The 23,152-nt window shown below is 32.9% G+C and overlaps 1 long non-coding RNA gene across 1 annotated transcript; it reads left to right on the top strand.

Moving 5' to 3' along the window:
* The first annotated feature begins 1,639 nt into the window (after nucleotides 1-1,639).
* LOC142322984 (uncharacterized) lies at nucleotides 1,640-22,916 on the top strand. The gene is made up of 2 exons (XR_012755989.1): nucleotides 1,640-1,876; nucleotides 22,623-22,916. It is a non-coding gene; the product is annotated as an uncharacterized LOC142322984 (long non-coding RNA).
* Nucleotides 22,917-23,152: the final 236 nt, after the last annotated feature.

The following is a 23,152-nucleotide window of genomic DNA, read 5'->3' as shown; positions in this document are numbered from 1 at the left end:
CACCCAACTGTATCGTTTTGTTTCGATCCATTAGTGTATACAACCGCGTCTGGTTTCATCTTGGAGAGAACACACTGAAACATTTGCTGAAAGACAATAGATGGTGTTGATTGTTTATTGTACGTAGTCAGGTCAAAATTAAAATTTATGAGGTTTATTCTCCATGGAGGATATGAGCAAGGATACATAAGAAAGAATGACGGTGTGTCAACATTTATATGCTGCAGCAGACGCTAGGTACGGACACCTACAGGTGCAGTACGACGTGGATGGTCCAAATTTAAATTTAATAGCCACCTTACTGACTATTTCGGAGAACAACGAATCGAATATTTTTAGTGTTCAAGTCTAAAGATTTGTAGTTCTCTTCCATAGGACTTTTATCCTCGTCAGACAAAGCTGATCGAGGTCTCTTCACAAGACTTAATTTGGTGGTTTTTTTCAGATGGACCACCAACCATCTTAGAATTTAGTATAGGAACAGAAATTTTGGTCCCACGAGTACCGGCGAAAAATGGACCACTCCAGCAGAGCGCACGCGTACTGGAGCTAGAGCTAAGTACAACTGGGTTCGCCCTGGTGCCCAGAGGACATCGTTCAAGACTCACTACGTAGAGCCATTCACCAATCGGCACGATTTGTTCCCACCTTGGGTTACGGTTGCGTTTCGTAACACATCTGCTGCAGATGACGCGCACTTGTGCATTGGTGATAAAATATGCATTGTGCAGATGCACTTGTGAGTTAACTTGACAACTCATGCAGTCTTTACTAGGCAGATTATGTCGTTCCTCAGTTTTGCTTAGTGAATTTATAACATGCTTGTCTTGTTAGAGTTTACACTAAAGTGTCTTCAAAAACTGTAACAAAAATTGTTTAATATATTTTCAAACAATTTATTCATTCTAATGAATTTTTTATTGAGAATGAAACAATAATACATCTCAAAAATTGAACTTTTTAAGACTTTTGAGATCCTTAGTGATATATTAATGCCGTAATAACATACTAATATGCGCTAATAATAAACATATTATAAGCTCTAATGTTAACTAAAGCCCTAAACATTAACATTTGTGTAGAAAATAAGCACATAATAAATAAAATATAAGCAGATCTCATTTAAATAATTAAACATAATCTTAATTTAGAATTCACAACAAAATCTGTTATTAGTTTTCAATACAAAGTTTTCATCTGAAGATTCCATTCAAACTGGTGAGCAAAGTAGGACTCTTACTAAAAGGCTTTTGACAAAAATTACTTGCGAAGTTTGACATTTGTCAAAAGTCTTTTAGTCAGAGTTGTACTTTGAAGACTATTTCCATTCAAACTGATGAGAAAAAATGTAAATGTAATTTTTATCAAAAGTCTTTTATCAGACTTCTATTCTTCTTTTCCATTCATTCATACCTGTAAGAAAAAGTAGAAAAATACGCACTTGTGCTTTGGTGACAAAACATGCATTGTGCAGATGCACTTTTGAGTAATCAACTTTAAAAATCGTGCACTAGGCAGATTATGTCTTTTATCAGTTTGCTTAGTGAATTTATAACATGCTTGTCTTGTTAAAGTTTATGTTGGAGTAGCAGTAGTGTGGTGGGGACTAAGGGTAAGTGAGCCAGTCGCGGTCTGGCTGCCGTGTACTGTAAACGTATAAACTAACCTAATTTGTATGTCAGTACTGTGTACTATATTAATCTTAAACATATGTCTGTAAACTTTCTATTAAAACATTTGTGTATACTTAAACGAGTGAATCTTATTTCACCTGCATTTTTAAACTATAAACATGGTGATCCCGACATGATTGATTACGAAAACCTTTTGTGAATTTGAAAACTTAAGAGTGATTCGGCAGTCTTCAAAGTTAAACGTAAGCTTAAACTATTATTATAAACTATAAACATTTCGTAATTTATGCATTCTTAATTGTGGTGATGCACTGAACTTTAGTTTAAAAACATTAAACCAATAAACGTTGCACTTAATCGTTATTTTATGGGAAATCTTAAACTGAAAGTATTTTAATTTTTTATTATTTGTATGCTGATTTGTGTGGGGCTACGATCATTCCACTGCATGCTACGTTGACTACGTGCTACGATATCATCATTTCGCACTCGCTGAGGTATATAATCAGCCAATGTACGCTTTGCAAACTGCTTGAACGGCATTTCGCTCATGATAATTTGTATCCTTTTCATACTCATTCTACTGAAATTAATAGTTATGTGGAAACTTTGTTTTCTTTAGGTTAAGATATTTTATAAGTAATTTATCGATTTTCATGTTTATGCGCTATTAATTGTGGTGTAATGTCAATCAAAGTTGTGAATTTATTGTATGTTGTTTTAAGTTAGACACCGATATTTTTTATTTTTGTATGTTGTCATTTCACTATTAAGTAAAGTAAATAGGTATTTTTTATTGTTCGTATGTATTTGATGTTTTTTATTAAAGGCACAGTTTTTTTTATATAAATACGCCTACAAGTTTTTAAAGGTAAAAATCATTCATTAGGTGAATTTCAGGTTATATGTATTATTGTTTGTTTTATGTTTCGTTATGAACATTTGAAGTATTCAAAAATATGGTTATGTTGCATTTTTATGTTGTTTAGAGTAGAGCCTACGTGTTTAACCTACGCACATTCTAATTTACGTTTATTATCAATTCATTCTTGCGCACTTGCGCTTATCAGTTTCTTAATGATCTTATGTTTGTCTTGTCTAACTATAATGTCCTAATTACTATTTTTTTAAGATTACATAAACCTTCAGCATTTATTAGTCATTAGTAATCTTTGTTTTATGTTATGTACAAACATTAATTCCAAGAATTTGAATTAAGGATTTCACTTGTACATTTATTTTTGTTTAGTATTATTCTTGAATTCTTTCATGGTTATATTTAGAATAATTATTCAATCATGCTACTGATAAAAATACTTATTTTTATTTTCACTGTTTATTTTATCCATTGATCCAGTTTATGTATTGTAATCTATGTACTTACGCACGTTTGTAGTTATTTTTGTATTTTCATATATTGTTCTACTATATCATTTTAGTAATTTTTTTGTTAAATTGTTGTAATTCCATGCATCGTTTAAGCTGTTGATTAAATATGGATTTAGACGACATTTCTGTTGAACCCCCTCTTGGTGATATACTTCGTGAAATAAAATGTAAAAGGGGTTATATAAAGGGTCGACTTACTCGTATTACAAACTTCATGGATTCATTCGATAGTAACGTTAATTCCCATTCAGATTTAAAGACAAGGTTCAAGTGACTTGAGGAGTGTTGGTCTTCAATTCTGTCCAATCGAAAATCTGGCCATTGAGCACCGATGATCAGTATGAAGAAGAAGAACTCAGTAACTTTCAAGAAAATTATTATGCCATTGAAAGTAAAATTAACAAAATCCTTACCGAAAAAAAATTATCACCAGTTCCCTCTTCTTCACACACTGAATCCAGAATTCCCTATGTTACCGACAATGTTAAACTTCCTGATATTCCACTTCCTTCATTTTCCGGCAAATATGAAGAATTAACCGATTTCTATGACATTTTTGAAACTATGATTAATAATTCTACTCAACTATCAAAAATTCAAACGTTTTATTACCTACGCTCTTGTCTGTCAAGACAGGTATTAAGAACAATCAAGGAAATTAATATTAGTGCGGAAAATTATGACTCCGCGTGGTCTCATCTCCAGAAACGTTTCAAAAACAAAAGATTAATAATTAAAGCATACGTTGATAGCTTATTAAACATGAAAAATCACCTGCCTTTAATTTAAGACACTTATACGATGCAGTTACGAACCTCTCGCGGCGTTAAAGAATTTAGGCGAACCAGCTGGTCACTGGGGAACCCTGTTAGTATTTTTAATTGTAAAAAAATTATATTTGGAAACAAAGGAGAGGTGGGAGGCCTATCAGGCAAAACAGAGTAGGAATGATTTAAATGTCGAAGCAAGCAATATATTAGATAGTCAATCTAAGCGGTATTCATTTATAACCCTAATGGAGTTTTTACTCTAACAATGTTCCATTCAAGAAAGTCGTGAATAACACTGTGTTCAATCTAAAAAATTATTTTTTAAGGATAAGAAGCCTAACCATAGTCTCTCTCTCAATAAATAAAAACACATTTCATACTATGAACACCACTAAACAGAACTGTGCCATTTGCTCAGAAGATCATCTAACTTCTAACTGCAAACAACTTTTAAAATTAGATAATTCTCAGCGTTATTCCAAAATTAGACTGCTTAATTTATGTTTCAACTGCCTAAGGTCAAACCATAGAACAATCCAGTGTAAAAGCCCTCAATCATGTAAACACTGCGCAAACGCCATCATACAGTATTGCATAATACGAATAATCTGAAGTCATTGCCTGTCGCTGAAGAGAAAGCCTCTGGACCGCCTTCACCTCCATCAGCAAGTTCATCGACAAGTTTTCAAAATTCAACTGTAGTCTGTTGCTCCAATAACAATGAAGAAGTTATGCTCGCCACTGCTGTAATTTCCATCGCTAACTCGCAGAGAAAGTTTTATCCATGCCGCGTTTTACTCGATAGTCGAGTCAATCTAACTTCATCAGTCTTTCTTTAGTCTCAGCTCTAGGACTGCAGCAGTCCAAGGTTTGCACAAATGTCTCAGGCGTTGCTAGTACAGGTATATCCACAAACACTTCTGTAAACACAGTTATTAAGTCCAGACTCAATAATTATACTGAAAATATTGAATTTCTCGTCTTGCGAAAAATTACTAATAATTTACTTACGTCTTCATTTCATTCTAAACTGGAAATCCCTAATGACATTAAACTAGCGGATGAAGAATTTTTCAAATCAAGAGGTATTGATGCCCTTTTAGGAGCTAATGAATTTTTCGAGATACTTCTAGATGGACGCGTTAAACTAGGGAACAATCTGCCTATTCTGCAAAATACAGTTTTTGGTTGGGTAGTTTGAGGTAAAATTTCATCTCAGAAAGCTATGAATAGAACTTATTCTTTCCTTACAGTCGTAAATGCCAACACGCAGCCAAGCACAGATCAACTTATTTTTTTCTTTTTGGCAATTAGAAGATGTAGTTAAACCAAAGTTAACTCAAGAACAACCATATGAATCTCATTTTCTGACCAATGTTACACGACAAGCTGACGATAAATTTATTGTCAAACTACCCTTCTCTTCTGAGCCTGAGAAAGCTCTAGGCACTTCAATGGATCAAGTACTTACGGTTTCTATCATTAGAACGCAGACTTTTAAACGATCCTATACTTAAAGAAGATTACATAAGTTGTTTAAACGAATATCTTGAAAACGATGAATTAGAACCCATTCTTAATAATAAAGAACATGGGTATTATCTGCCACATCATCCTGTTCTGAAGGAATCAAACTCCTCCACTCGCGTTCGCGTAGTGTTTAACGCATCCACTAAATCAACTTCCGGCAAGTCTCTGAATGATATTTTGATCGGACCGACCATACAGCGTGATCTGGTTTCCATCTTATTATCATTTCACCTGCACATATACGTATTTACATCCGATATCAGACTAATGATCGATGAAGAACAACGCGATTATCAAAAAATTCTTTGGCGTAATGATACATCTGAACCAATTCAACAATATCTAAAATCCGTCAATATCGTCTAAATTTACACTGACTGTTACATATGGAACAGCATCTGCACCTTTCTTGGCTATCCAAACGTTATTTTATTTAGCAGAAGTTGAAAAGAAAAACTTTCCAGTCGCCACTGAAGTCTTGAAAAGGGATTTTTACGTCGATGCTTGTTTAACCGGTTGTGACTCATTAGATGACCTTAATACTTTAAAAAATGAATTGATAAAACTTTTACAAACTGCAGGATTTGAATTGCCAAAATGGTGTGCTAATCAGCCACAGTTGTTAGATAATATACCAGCTGAACATAAGGAAGCAAATTTCGTAGTCTAATCAGACAACAACACTTAAAACCTTAGGCATTTTCTGGAACCCTACTAGTGACACTTTTCATTTTAAAAAATTGCCTGAACCACCAAACATAATTACGAAACTAATAATACTGTCTGATATTTCCCGTATATTTGACCCAATTGGTTTTGTATCACCTATTGTAATAGCAGCAAAATTACTAATGCAAGAAATTTGAATGAACAAAGACCTCGCGGTTGGGATGAATCAGTTCCTGACAATATTAAACAGAAATGGAGTGCATACAGACAATCACTTATCTCATTAAATCAGTTAACAGTTGATAGAAGAGTCCTCAGTGGAAACAAGGGTCAACGATTTGAAATACATGGGTTTTCCGACGCGTCAGAGAAGGCTTTTGGTGCTTGTATATATATTCGTACGATTGAAAGTGACAATTCAATTTCAGTTAAATTACTCTGTTCCAAATCACGAGTAGCTCCAATAAAATCAGTCTCGTTACCACGGCTACAACTATGCAGAGCGCTACTGGTTGCAGAACTGCTCCATAAAATTCGTGACTCCATTAAATTGAACATACATTCTATCACTCTTTGTACGGATTCAACGATAGTATTACATTGGCTAAATTCACCAGCAAATACATGGCAAGCATTTGTCAGCAACAGGGTGGCTCAGATTAACTGGTGACTGTAAACATGTCCACTCACAGCTTAACCCTGCAGACTTGATATCAAGATCGACTACGCCAAGTATACTTATCTCTTCATCTCTTTGGTGGCATGGACCACATTGACTATCAGAAGCTGAAGATGAATAGCCTGAAGCTCTTCAAACAATTAGTATCAGTCCAGAATTAGAAGAGCATAAAAAGACAATAGTTGTAGCAATATCTGTACCTAGCTGTGACTTGGTCTAAGCTGTTACAAGTCACTGCTTTGTGTCAACGGTTTATACATAACTGCAGAAACTCTAAAACTAGAAAAACTGGTCATCTTGATGCTAACAACCTACAAAATGCAGAAATCCTTTGGATTAAACAGGTACAACAAACATTTGATGAAGACATTAAAAAAATTAAGATCGGAAAGGATTGGATCTCCTTCCATATGATCATACTAGTACTAAACTAATATTTAATGAAACACACATTAACACACTACACGCTTGCCCTCAAGCCTTACTTTCAGCAGTGAGAACTAAATATTGGCCTATCAAAGGAAAGATTTTAGCACATTCTACTGTACGATGTTTAAAATGTTTTCGAGTTGCTCCTAAATCATCACAATATCTCATGGGTAATTTACCATCGTATAGAGTTCAACAATCCCATTTCAAAATTCTGGAGTTAATTTTTGTGGACCTTTTTACTATCGTAGAATGTCACAACGCCGATCATCATCAGTTAAGGCTTATGTTGCCTTATTTGTATGCATGGCAACAAAGGCTATACATATTGAATTAGTTCCTGATTTGACAACGAAAAAATTCCTAGATGCTCTTCAACATCTACTCTTTCGCCGCAACATCTACTCGCTCGCCGTGGTGCTGTGAAGAACATATATTCTGACAACGCTACAAATTTTGTTAGGGGCAAAAAACAAACTAAATGAACTTAAAAATATTTTTTTCTCTCTGAATCCCATCAACACCAATTCCAAAAATATTGCGCGGCTGCCATTATTTGGCATTTTATTCCTTCTAAATCACCTCATTTTGGAGGTATTTGGGAAGCGGGAGTTAAAACTAAAAAATCACCTTAAACGAGTGCTAGGAAACCATATCTTAATGCATTATGAACTAGAAACTTTATTCATAAAGATCGAAGCGTTTGTAAACTCTAGACCTATGACAGCTTTATCTACTGACCCAAACGATTTAAATCCTTTGACACCCTTTCACTTCCTAATTGGACAATCATTGACATCCTTTCCTGTTCCTGACATAAACGATTTAAATATAAACAGACTTGACTACTGGCAACGCATACAACTTCTTTACCAGACTTTCTGGCACCGTTGTACCAATGAGTACCTCTCAACATTACAACAAAAAATGGAAGATTTTCGGCCTCCATTACATTGGGAGATGGGTCGCTTAGAAAAACTTCATTTCGGAGCTGATGATATACCTCAAGTAGCCACCATAAGAACCGCCAGGGGACTATTTAAAAGAGCTCTAGCTAAAATTTGTGTACTACCAGATAATTGTAGTCTCCACCTTCAACGGTGGGAGGGGGGGCATGTTTGAGTAGTAGTAGTGTGGTGGGGACGGGTTAGTGAGCCAGTCGCGGACTGGCTGCCGTGGACTGTAAACTTATAAACTAACCTAATTTGTATGGTAGTACTGTACTATATTAATCTTAAACATATGTCTGTAAACGTTCTATTACAACATTTGTATATACTTATCAACGAGTGAATCTTATTTCACCTGCATTTTTAAACTATAAACAGTTTACTTATCACTAAAGTGTCTTAAAACATTAACATTTGTGTAGAAAATAAGCACATAATATATAAAATATAAACAGATCTCATTTAAATAATTAAACATAGATCTTAAATTAGAATTCACAACAAAATCTGTTATTAGTTTTCAATACAATATTTTCATCTGAAGATTCCATTCAAACTGGTGGGCAAAGTAAGTAGGACTCTTACTAAAGGACTATTGACAAACACTTCAGTCATATGTCCTTTAGACAGAGTTGTACTTTTAAGACTATTTCCATTCAAGCTGATGAGAAAAAATTTACATGTAATTTTTGTCAAAAGTCTTTATCAGATTTCTATTCTTCTTTTCCATTCATTCCTACCTGTAAGAAAAAGTAGAAGGAAATATTTAAAAATTTTTAAAAGTTGTCATCTTTTAAGTTATACACTCATCTAATGAAAAGATTATCCTGATATCAATCAAGGAATACACAAGCTTGCTGATTAGGGAATCTGTATCCACTTGAGCAATAACAACTAGTGTACAGAATAATAAAACTGACACCAGATAAACCATGAGTCCTAAGGTTTATCAGGAGCCTTTTCAGTAGTTGCTGAAAAGATTTGATGCTTCAAATCTTTATGATAAATCCTAAAATCTAGTTTTTTCATTGTCATCTCAATTTTAGAAAATAATAAGTTGCTTTTACATGATGTTTGATTCTACAAAATGTACCAACTTTCATCACGTACAAAACCAAATTTAAAACATTTCATTCAACTAAGGTCAAAGTCAAGATGTTGGCCTTAATGTCAAAAATAAAAACTTACTAAAGACTTTAATTACTGAAAAGTAAAAGCAACAGATAATATAGGAATCATCTTGGAGGAATGTGTCTCTCAATCTAGTTCTTAAATAACTTCTATAAATACAATTGTGTCCGGTGTGATAAAAAACTTCAACGGTAAATATAGCCCTAAATTAGATATTTGAGTAGAAGATAATCAAGAAGCCATAGGCCATTTGAAGTAAACAATATATAAGAATTATGAAATTCAAGATTTAATATGTAAAATATTACACAACTACTTTATATACTGTATGCAACTACTTAGTATAGCATAATAATTTAAAACAGAAAATGCATATGCAAATATATTTGCTGTTATGCCTGTGGGCAAGATGGATTCTTCTCACAAACCTGATTTCAGGTATTTCTAGTTCTTTTCAACTTTGAGGAGATAAGACATTATGCATATTTTTGTTGCTGCAACTGTAAAAACAAAATTAGCACGCCACAGAAACTAGAATGAGCACTGGTTTTCAGATATTTTAGTGCACCCCACTAGAATAAAGAGGATAGCTGATTACACAACAGGAGAAAGGTAGTTTTATTATACAATTATTGTACTAGTTTTTTTTGGCAGCCAAAGTTTCAATACTATAAAGATACTAGTAAACAAATGGTTATATGAACAGCTGATTTATATTAGGTATTAATATTTTTATTCTACTGTTGCCACGTAAGATGTAAATAAACAAATTTTTTGGGCGTAAAAAAAATGAGTTATTAATTTTGAACAATGTTGTGCAATCAGGTTTTGTGTTAAACTCTTTGAGAATGCTACTGAAACTTTTTCAAAATTTAAAAAAGTGTATGGAGATGACACTCTGTCTCAAGCCCAAGTTTTTAGGTGTTTAAAGCATTTTCAGATGGCCGGGAATCAGTTAGACGACAAACCACACTCTGGAAGACAGTTAATGTCAAAAAGTGATGACAATGTTGAGCGAATCAGAGACTTGATATGTTACGACTGGCAACAACGATTAACTGTCAGAATGATTGCAGAACAATTAAATTTGAATCATACCACAGTCCATCAAATTTTGACAAACAAATTTGATATGAAAAAAGTTTTGCAAAATTGGTCCCAATAAACCTCACTGTTAAATAGAAAAACAACATGGTGAAGTATGCTGTGTTCTACGGCGAATTGAAACTGATCCTGATTTTCAAACAAATTTTATTACTGGTGATGAATCTTGGATATCTGAGTTCAACCCAGAAACAAAACACCAGAGCAAGGAGTGGCACACTTCAAACTCACCATGTCCCAAAAAATCAAAAATTAAAACCATGCTAATTTGTTTCTTCGATAGTAAGTTTTTTTTGCCTACAGGACAGACTGTAAATCAATATGTTTACAGAGAGATTGTTGAAAGACTGCAGAAAAGAGTTGCCCGCATGAAAAGCCAACAAAGAAAACTGGATGCTGCATCATGAGTTTTTGGTAAAGAAAAGCATTCCTGTAGTTCCTCAACCTCCTCAACCACCTTATTCACCTGACTTGAGTGTCTGTGACTTTTTCATGTTCCTGACTTTTTACACCTCAAAGGACACCATTTTGGAATAATAGAAAACATTTTAAAAAATGTAATCGACCATCTGAAGGATATTCCATTTTCTGCGTTCCAACACTGCTATGGAGACTAGGGAAACCGTATGTATAATTAGATTGTGATTCTGAACCAGTCACAATTCATTTACAGACCTCGTATGTCTGTATGTATACATAGTTAAAAAATACATGCCATGTTATGCTTAACTATTATGTTGTTGACTATCTTATATATTGATATTATCTATTATAAAATAATAAAAACTATAGACAGCATTAATTGATTATAATTAAGTTAAAAAGAAATAGCAAAGTATTGATACACCATGTACTACAGTTGCATATTTGATCAAATGATTTAACAACAAATAGGAGGCTTGTCTTTACCCAATTCACCTCATCCACTAGTGCCTTTTTGTGCTATCTCAGCTTAGGAAACAGTCTGACATGGCAATAGAACCCTTGTGCATCTGTAGACGTAAAACCATAAAGCAATAGTCAATGCAGTGACGCGATTCAAGTTTCCCAAAACTGAACAAGTTTAAGCAATCTCCATAATCAAGTCGAAAAATGCTGGCTACCATTTTTTGGGATGAAAAGGGCATCATTTTGGTTGATTTCATAGAACAAGTATCAACAATTACAGCTGATATGTATTGTAAAATACCCACTAAACTGAGACATGCTATCCAAAATCGACGACGCAGGAAACTGTCATCCAGCGTAATCCTCCTTGCCTTAATCAAGAAGAAGATTCAAGATTTTCGTTGGAAACTTTTTGATCACCCTGCATACAGTACCAACCTAGTGACTACTTCCTCTTCTTGCATTTGAAGAAGTGGCTTGGTGAACAACAGTTTGAAAACAACGAGGAACTCAAGACTGCCATTGTCAATTGGTTCAATTCCCAGGTGGCGAACTTCTATGCAGAGGGGTTAAAGAAACTGTTGCAGTGTTACGAAAAGTGCTTAGAGCTGAATGGTGATTATGTGAAAAACTGAAGTAGATATATAGGAAACTTAAACTGTAAGTAAAAAAAATTAGCTCATGAGAAAAGTTCTCACGAGTTAATTTTTTTTAATGACCAGACGGTCCTTACTTTATGAAAATGCCTCATTCCTTAGTTCTTTTTTTGACATTAACCACCATAAATGCTAACTACTGTTAATAAAACTTGATGTTGTCATCCAATGTTGTAGTAACCAGTTTACTAAGTTCTCCCTTCCTACCCTCCAAGTTTTGCACAAAACCAGGTTTTAAAGGATTCTTTTTAACACCTTACTTTTGGATTTTATATGGGCTCATAACCCCAAGGTGCTGTTTATAAACTATATTATTATATTCAGTGCAGATAAGCATGAAATACCCTGAATAGTATAATAAACAACTTTGTGGGGAAAGTTATTTGTTAGAAACCTTATAGCTTGGCCCTAAGCATTAGTTTAACAGCATTTACCTAAACTCAAGAACCACGTTAGAAATTATAATTTACAAATGTAAATGGTTTAAATGAAATCCTACAGATAGCAGACGTTTATTCTGCTAACTGCAAAGTACAATTTACTAAAACTTATTCTGGAATGGATAAAAAATTTTGCTGTAAATGTTAAAAGGTTGACTGAAAATATTCTTTTATTTTATAAAAGTTAGCTTGGCAGTACATATAGAATCCCATGTTAAAAACAAACCTTTTTATTTTACTAATAACTTGAAGAAATTATTTTAGTCAACTCAAATGACTAATCTAAATGCTTTTCATTTGAAATTTTACAGAAAATGTTTCAAAACAGATGATGGTTGTTTCTCATTATGTACCTGGATCCGTTCAAAATGGCTTGAATTTACCAAATCTGTAACAATGTGTGTTTTGTTTCTAATTAAACTTCTCAAATTTGTGTTTAATTTTAATAGATGTTACATTAGTTTTCTCAGAATTAAACTCTCTATAAAGTTAACTAAAAATTTTTATTTGTTCATTGGTAAATTAACAAAGTTATTTTATTTCAAATGTAAAAATGTATATTTTCCGACAAAACATTTTTGTGTTTTACCACGTTTTTGTTTTTAACCTAAATGAGATAGAGGTCTGGGACCACTTTTATGCAATTTCTTAGATGAAAAAGCATAAGGAAGAATCAAATTTACCCATCAATTTGTACCCCAAGAATTTTAGTACATTTTAATTTCACAGAGGGAGCAGAAAGCAGGGCTAAATGTTTCGCAAGCCAAAACTCTAACAAACCATTTTCTACCTATGTTTATGTGAACTTTTTTCCTTATTTTTGGCTATAGAATTATTGGGAGAATTATCTCCCAAGAGATTGCTGAGCAATTTGGAACCACTCTGTATATACAGAGTGATTCCAAATTTAAATAAATAAATATTAAATAAATTTGACATAACTTATATAAGTTATGTCAAATTTAATTGGTTCACTAAAAAACCTTTAATTATTATCCAACCATTTCCTATTTTTTATAAAAATATGTTATGCATTTTTCAAAATTATAAACATCACAGGAATTACAGAAGTTCTTATGTGAAGCTGGGAATTGTACAATAGTAAGCCTACACGTAAAATGGTATAACATGGAAATCAAAATGTATAAACTTCATTGAGTGCCAGTATTCCATTTTATTTTCAAGCAGTTATTCAGAAGTTAATGCAAGATAATGATTAAATACACAAAATAATTAAATCAGAAAGTACAGCAGAAACTAATTGTTTTTAAATGTTAGAACAAAATAAAACTATTTTAATTAAAGAGAGTGTATGTCATCCGAGAGTTTATCTTATTAATCAAATAATTTTCACTTCACATTAAATATTAGAATATCCGAGGTTACTGTGATCAGAATCATTATTGTAATCATCACTGTCACTATCTTCTTGTAAAGAAGTCAATTAAATGATTCCGTAGTATTGTCAATAATGTGTTCTTGTTGTGTATAGTAAGCTTTCTGTTTCCTTAATTTTACCACAGTACACCCTTAAATTTTTTTCATTCATTTTGGCCACTTTATTTTCACATAGCCTTTGAACATCTTTGATATCAAAAGTTACATTATAACTTGCTATATATCCTTTAATTTCTGCACCAAACCAACTCGATAGGATTTGAATCCGGGTGGTATGCAGATAGTCAGGTAACGTCATGTCCTTATTTTTGTAAAAGTTCGTCAAACACTTAGTTAACTTTTCCTTGTTTGTTTTTACCAATTCATACATCTGTTGTTTCAGCATCTAGGAAGAATCAGGAACAGAATGCTTCTGCAACCAATGTACCATATCTTCTTTTCTTGAATTGGAAATTGGTGATTTTTCTAAAACGGCATTGTGATAGGATGTGTTGTCAGAAGTACCGCAGAATTATCAGGAAGGTTTGGAATTAACATCTCTTCCGTCCATTTTAAGTTTTTTTCCACTTTCATTTGTCTGTAATTGCCACTTTTTAAACTTGCTTGCCAAGTTAGTAAGGCGTTTGATATAAAATCCATTTCTCCTCCAGCATCACTATAAGTCTGCTGCCTTTTGAAATAGGAACTTTTAGCCCATTACTAAAATCACTACACCACAGTTTATTTGGTAAGGTAAGATAGTGTGAGAAGATAATATATATGACTTGTCAAAGAACACTGTCAGCCTATTTTCAGTTCTAAATATTTTTACAGCACTCAGATAGTGAGTGCTTAAACCTTATGTATGTCACCCAGTGAGATCTACTTTTGATTTTTCTCCACCTAAAGCCCAAGTCTTTTATTATTTTTGTCAAACTCATCTCTTTCCTGAATAACCTGTGGCATCTTTAAGCGCTAACATTATCTTTTTCACTCTCGGTAGTTGTTTATGGATTTCCTAAAATTTGTTTAGTCTGTCCCCACCACTCACTTGTCAAAGTCATCTAGTCCTGTGACAGGCATTTCATGGGGTTTATATTTTATTGAAATGGAGGAAGAAGTCTCCATTTAATTTTTTTAGAATTTTTCCTCCATTTTTGGCTAATTTTTCTAGCAGCCGCTCTTTTCTTTTCTCATTCCTTGGACTTGAGATCAGACACCCCACATCTGTCTGCTGTTTTTTCTTCTGAATTAAGCTCACTAATACTTATAAAACACTAGAAATACACACTGATTATAAAATGTGATTATTTTTGCTCAATCAAAACTCGAATAAAAAGAAATGGAATTTACACAAATGCTCTTACAGGATCAACAAATACAGGACAACTAGTTAATTAAATTGTACTCAAGCATTCAGTAACATAGGCATATGGGTAATTACTTATTGTTACATTCATTGGCCTGTCTGTGTTTGAAAACTATGAGCACATACCAAACAATATATTAATGTTGTTTCTTGATACGATTCTAAGAAAGGTGACTCATTTCCTGGGTTGTAATACTTACCTTGTCTGTGTTTATTTTTATAATAAATAAAATCACAATAGATTATAAACTATATTTATATGTCTTATAATTATAATATTATTACTGACATCGCTATAATACTTGTTGAGAATAGGTGTTCATTTTTATAACATTTAAAAACATACCATAACATTTATTTTTATGGAAAAATATTTATAAAATATAAACAGCAGTTAGAAAATATTTATAAAATATTAACAGCAGTTAGAAAATATTTAAAGTAATCCATAATACCATCCAGTAACATAAGATAATAAAATGTACATACAAGAAAACAATTTGATTCTGAAGGTGAAAAGTAGACAGTGAATATTTTCAGTTTGGATGACAGGCACCATACTAGCCATCATAGTCAATGCTTTAAAATTCATTGCAGCAGGTATAACTAAGCCTGTATAAAATGTAAATCATATATTTAGTTTTTGCACAATAATAGTTATTTGATAATTTCCAACACAAGTGTTGATCAACAATAATTCCTAAATTATTAGTTTATTCAACTTTTCTAATAACTTTCCCTTAATATACAAATTAAATTCATTGGGTAATAAATAATTCAATGTGATTTGAAAATGTCATGCAAACTATTTTGTTAATATTTAATGAAAATTTATTTACGTCTAGGTATTAAATATAATGTTTCTTTTATTATGTATAAAATTATGGTGAGAAGCTTTAACTGAGTTCTAGGAACATTTTTGTTATAAAAATTGTCTGTTTTACAAAGTTTTACATTACGTTTCTTTCATAGTATTTGTTTATTTTTTGAAACATTTCCAAAACCCATTCATGGAAGCTACTTCTGCTGTTTTATCATATCAGTGATGACAGGCATCTCAGAGTTTTAGAAAATAATTATTTTAGGAAAGTAAACAATTAAAAATTAGTTGGCATGAAGTCAATACTTTGTTGTCCCAAAGTTATTACATTCTACCATACAAAATACTTCTTGACTAGCATGATTGGCCTGTTGAAACAATATTAATTTGTCTCAGGCAGTCTTGCACCTTTTGATCCCAGACATTTTGCATTACAACAAAGTCACTTGCACATTACACAAATACCCTGTTGTTTCTATAAAAAAGAACAAGAGGCTAACCACATCTTGAATAATCATTTATAAATATAATACGTTTGTATTCATTTACCTTCATGCAGGTAACAATAATTATCTTTTTAAATTAATATTAATTTTTTTGTTTTGTAATAATGAAAATGTTGAACAAACTTTAATTTTGAAAGAAAAAAACTTAAAAGTATTTTTCTTTTGATTAGAAGCCTATCCTATATAAGATATATAAGACTATCCTTGTTTTATAATAAGGATTTCAAAATCTGGTTCATCTGTGAACTACATCAAATCAATTTGTGTATATTTATTTATTTTTTTTTTTTTTATGCTGTTTTATTAACAAAAATTTTCTTAAATAATGAAATTATAAGTAAATTGTACAGAGAAATATTGATGTGAAAGGGAGTCATCAAGTGATATCCTCCTCGACAATTCAATAAAAGTTTGAACAAAGTACAATACAACTAAAAGTATAAAAAAATAAAATACAACTAACAATGCAAAGTCCATAACAAAGAACAAATAATTAAACAATTAAATATAAAGAGCTACAAGGATAAATTGTCGATACGCTATCTTATGTAGCCATAAAGAACAACAAAGTCAAATTGTTAACAAAACAGAACAAGCAAATGAGTTTAAGAAATAGTCACAAGTTATATATGAGAAGAAAGAAGGTCAAAATTATGAAACAAAATAATTCAGTAAACGTAAACAATTAATTATTTACTAACATTGAAACAAAAAAATTATATTACTAAACTAAAATAATTTATCAACAGCAATCTGTAGAACTTCGTAAAGAAAAGAACAATATTCACCGCACAACAGCCTAGATCTAGTACATCCAACCTTCTCAGTCGTCACTCACTTCACTATTATCCAAAAGGTTGACAGTCAGATGGGTTTCATGCATGTTAAGCTTAAGTATGTACTTTCAGTTTTTATTTTTAAAGAGGCGGAGAAACCTCATTTACAGATACCTAGGGCCTGCTAACAGGTTCTACAAGGTGTTATTAAGAGCATGTGTATACCTGCACACTACCGACTAAACCTCCACCCCTGGCTCCCACACTTCCTGGAACAGCTTAAGGAAGCATTTCATCAAGAAGGGAGGGTGATATGCCCTCACACACAGTCATACACCAATCATGCATAAAGCAAGAAAAACAAGAATCACACACATCATGTGCATTGGGACGCAACATACACATCAAGCACACAAGTCTTTCACACTACTTACCAGAAGCTGCCATCGAATACATGGGTGGAGTGCCTCCCAACCTCATTGCACCCAGGCAATCCCCACATGCACAGGGAACCCCCAAAGCACTCAGGTGAGGGCCTGTCTGCTCCCACACCATCCGACACCTCAATCTGAAGTGAGACTCCTCCGAGGCCCTTAGTTCTTCCATGACTTTGTTGTAAATCCAAACATCATCTACCAGTTACTCTCCAATTCTAGTAGCACAGCCTGGACCTCCTTAGGCATGAACATAATCACTCTATGGGTGTTACTCAGCAATTCTCCACTCTCGTATCCTCAAATCTGGGACAAGAGAAAAACACATAGTGCTTTCGTCACAGCCTGGATCGCCTCTAACCACCAGGCCTGGAAGGAAATCTGCACCAGAGGCCTTATCAGCAGGCATATACTGATACTCCTTGCAGCAATGGCAATCTTGTCTAGTGAACAGTGGAGGGGTCTCCATGTCACCCATGTACTTTGAACTTAGCCCATGAATAGACATCATCCCTTGTTAATCATGGATCTCCTTGTTTTTCGCAAACCATGGTGCCTCTGATACATTCCTCAGACTGTGAAGCTGTTGGATGATGTTAATATTGTTATTGCTTGCCGTACCGCAAAGTTGTATCCTATAAGCCCATGTTAGATTTAAAAATTCCTTATACAATAGCAGTTTATTACTTAATGACAACATGGACCTACTTCCTAGTAACCAGGTCATTCACCTAAGATTAATATTTAATTGCGTCCTCTTCTCTCTCACGTGATACTTGCATGTTAGACTGTAGTCCAAATGAAGGCCTAGATATTATATGTTGTCCATATGGACACCATCTAGGCAAACTACCCTCCTCATTGCAAATGTCACATGATTCAACTCTTTTAGTATTAACCTGTTCCTTCCATTTAGCCAGTCACTTAGAAGGTCTAACTCTGATTGAAGTTTTTCTGATACTGATCTTGGGTCAATGTCAACTGGCATAATCGCTGTGTCATCAGCAAAGGACACAGGAGTTTCAGAGTTCATGTTAGGATGGTCAGCAGTATAGATAGAATACAAAACCAGTCCAAGGCTGATCACTATGAAACCCCTAATCAAAAGTCAGATTACTCTTAGTTGTGTTTGACCTGGAGAACCTTATATAGTTTTGACTGGTTTTGGGACCAGTCTCTTTCCACTGCATTGGGATATGCATCACCCAAAGGATGTCATTGAAGAGGTGTGTTATGTATTTGATGGCTCTCAGTAGTAAATATACAGCATCTTATGAGTTACTTAGTCAAACCCAGGAGCCTTGTTTACACCTCATATTTTCTTGATCACTTGAAATACTTCTGCACATGTGAAATGCTGTATAGGTAGACATAGAGAAATCAAGCTATCCAAGAAGTCATGAATCTCTCTCTCATTTCACTGAAAGATCTTGCTTAGATGCGCAGCAAATAGTTCTACAAGTCTATCCATTTGCTGTAAATGAGAATGGGGGCTGACATATTCTCCTTCCCTTTGGGAAGGAGAATTACCCTACCCAAAGGGAAAGGACTTTCCATGTAATATCTGAACGTCTTGGTTTTGATTATCTTTATCAGCCTTTTTAAATTACAAGCAGACCTTTTCATAGCTGATCTATCTTCAGGTCTCTTGTATAATTGCACCTTCTCTGAAATTTTCTTTTAGTGACAATAAGATTCATCACTCCTCTTGGATAGTCAGTGCCTTCCCATCCCCTCATGAGTCAAGATGCCTCCTGCATGGTTAAGGTCAGTTGCCAGGTCATATCTTTGATGTCAATGGGGCATTTCAAAGGAACTGCTCTAGATAACCGGGCTTTCACCCAGCTTCAATAGCAATTCCCATTAGTCATACACCAGTGCAGAGTGTGCTAAATGTTGTTAATGGTTTCATGAATCCAAGTCAGGAAAGCGAACAAATGAATGTTATTTTTGTTCTGCTACTACCATGCAACCCCCTCAAAGACAGTCTGTTGTTGCATGATACAATCATTTCATTGAAACAGGTTACGTATCATACAGGACACCAGGTCAAAGTAGATCTTCAATTTCTCAAGTGGTAATCAAACAGTACGGGACATTCATTCATAGTCCAGGTAAATCAAGACACGCCAACTTAGTATTGAGTATTCCTAGAGTTAAAGTATGGATGTATTGCATAATTGACTGTCATTTAAACCCTAGAAATTACAATTGATATAAGCTTTATTGAAAGTGATAAAGAAAACCAAACTAAGTTTTGTGTTAACATGTTAAACAAAATTGCGACTGAAGTTAATTATCTTAATAAGATTTTGTTCAGTGATGAAACAACCTTCCATACCAGCAGTAAAGTGAATTGACATAATTTTTGGTTATGGGGTAAATGGAATTCATGTTACAAAATTGAACATGTACAGGACTAGCCTAAGGTAAATGGTTTTTTTGTGCTGTAAGCTGTCACAGAATTTACAGTCCTTCCTTTTTTTCTGAGTCAACTGTAACTGGCATATTGTATGTGGACATGCATGAACATTGTCTAATGCCACAAATATAACAGGATGTAGGCACACAATGGATTTTCCAGCAAGATGGTGTATCACCACATTATTTATCGTCATGCAGTTTTCACATATCTCAATAACAAAATGCCAACTTGGATTGGTCATGGTGGAACAATTTCCTGGCCTCTTCTATCTCTTGGTTTAATTCCAGTTCTCTGTATGGGATATGTTAAAGACAGAGAGTGTTTGTTCCTCCACTCCAGAAATGTCAACAAGTTGTGGCACTGGATAACAGAAACAGTTGCCACCATAGATCAAGACATGCTTTTTAGAATTTGGCAGAAAATTGATTACAAATGGGACATCTGCTGTGTTACAAAAGTTAGCCATATTGAACATTTGTAAATGAACTTGAAGATATAGATAGCATGTATTCACTATTGTATTTATTCATTTCTGTAAGATATTTACTTTTTTCATTGTTAAAGGTTACTTTTGTATAAGTAATTTAGAAATACTTAATATACTATTGTCCGGTCAATTTTTTTTAAAAATTGCTGTAAAGGAATTCCTATACTACTAAACATCATCTTGTTACTGCCAAATTAAATAAATATTCTCAAAAAAATTTGCTATTTAGTAACTCCGTTAAAATCATTTCTTGTCACATTTGAGGTGTGTATCTCTGTTTACAAAGTATGGGTCCATGATTAATCCATTCATTGTAAATACTATTACAAGAATTAATATGATCAGTTTAAAACTAACTTCATCTGTGAAAAAATAATTCATTTTAAAAAATCTGTTCTTCACAATGGAAAATAGAAAACTATCTGAAAATTATAAATTGTTTACCAAAGCCATCTTCCTTTATACTATGTAACAAATGAGAGTTAAACTTTCAGTTTCAATGATTTCAGAATACAGTGTACAGAACTGTGTGAAATATTCTACCAGATGTCTTTTGTACAGATTAAGAACTTTGATGTATTCAAAATTCTATAACCAGATGGTCTCCCACATCAAAATAAAGAAAAAAACTTTACAAGCATATGTCTGGAAACGCTTGGTTTATGGGCTATCTGTCATTTTGTATTTTTAACATAGAAATTTATTTCAAGGGAATTATTAATCATAATAAACTGAGATTTCATATATTGTTAGTGTACAGATTTACTTGTATAAAAATAATGAACGCATTCTCAATCAATTTCAAAATGGTGGCCATGTAAACATTTTAATTGTTCATATCTTTGCAACCGCCGGTTTATTTCAATGATATGTTTCATAAAAAAAAGTGTTTTATGATAAAGAAAATGACATCTTATTTATTCAAATCCATTCATAGATGACAAAATTATGGCAAACATTCTTGAAGTGAGTCACTAGGTGAAAAAAACAGTTTTCATATTCTCCCAAAGAAAATTAAATAACTCTACATGATCTCAACTGGAACAATTTCATTAATGTTATGTAATAAATTATAATAATTTAATAATATGGAAATTATTATTTTATAATAAAATAAAATATTACTAAATCATGAAAATATTATATAATATTAATACTGAAAAATAATTTTCATTACACGTTTTTTGTTAATGAACAGACACTGGTTAGTAGATAATTTATGAGGATATCAATCCCCATGAATTATCTATCAACCCATGACCTTGAAGTGCCCATCATGGGTTGTCGTGATCGTGCCGGATGTTTGTGGGTGATGTAGTGCAGGGGGTCGAGCCGATGTATCTGCGTAGAACTAACTCCTGCATCCACAGTGTACCAATCTGGGCTAGAGCAATAGATGTTGAACGTTACAGAAAAAGGATGGAAAGGGTCCAACGGCGGATGGCCCTTCGGGAAGCTTCAATGGTTATAGCGGGAATACAACAGTTGACCAGGATGAGGAAAAGGGTAGCTGAGGGGGAACGGAGGAGCACGGCCTGGAATGACATGATCGGGGAGTGGTAAGCTAGATGGGAAGTCACCACTAAATGCAGGTGGACTTATCGACTGTTAAAAAGGATAGGATCCTGGCCGGGAGGGAATTTGGGAAGCTCAGTCGATATCCTACATCCCTAACAATTTGTTTTACCACGGTAAATATATATAATATATTTTTACTGTTCAAAAAAACGTGCTTGGTTTACCAAGTTTTCTTTTTACCAAGCTTTAGTTTACCAGCTATCTGCCATTTTGTATTTTTAACTCATAAATTTATTTCTCAGTAATTGTTAATCACATAGAGCTGAAATTTTGTGTATACTGCTAGGGCACCTATAGGTTTACATGTGTGTATATATATATATATATATATTATATTTTATATAATATAGATGTAATTTATATATTGAACTCGCATTATTATATAATAATGCATACATATAAAATAATACATACGAAATAATATACATTTCGTAACATTCCAAGATCAATTGTTTGTGGGTTCAAGTCTTGGCAAGAATCTTCATAGTTTTTTCATCTTTTCATTGAAAAAAAAATTAAAGCTCAGTATTAAATGTAAGTGAAAAATAATCATAATTTAACATTTTATTCTATTTTTTTAGATCTATTATGGATTCTTGGAAGAGAGAGAGATTTAACTGTTGATTCAAGAGTGCGTGTCTATGATCATTTAATAAATTTAAATATAAACACAGACAGACTGACTTTAACTCCACAGAAAAAGTGTCCTGCATGACAAATAAAATCAATTTACAGTTCTGAGCTCAAATATTAATTTATTTATACTTTTATGTATTTAAGTTTTTTCATATTAAATGTAGTGTTATTTGTACGATTCCAAAGTTTTGCTAAAAATATGTACAGTTTAATTCAAATTAAATTTATTTTTTCTTTAAGGACTACCGATTTAATTTATGAATGGAGATTTGTGTAATATTACGCTTAACTACAATAAATTATTTTTAACAGGTTATTTAAAAATGTGTGATTGAAAGGTATATGTTTTCCTCAATATTTTATGTATACTTTTTTTTTATAAATATAAATATATAATAATAACAATTAGATGAAATATATAATTAGAATATATATATATATATATTCTAATAATTTATATATATATTTATATACT

The sequence above is a fragment of the Lycorma delicatula genome, chromosome 4 (assembly GCF_047948215.1).
Source record: "Lycorma delicatula isolate Av1 chromosome 4, ASM4794821v1, whole genome shotgun sequence".
Lineage (NCBI taxonomy): Eukaryota > Metazoa > Arthropoda > Insecta > Hemiptera > Fulgoridae > Lycorma > Lycorma delicatula.
This window is presented reverse-complemented; position numbering and strand designations above follow the sequence as displayed.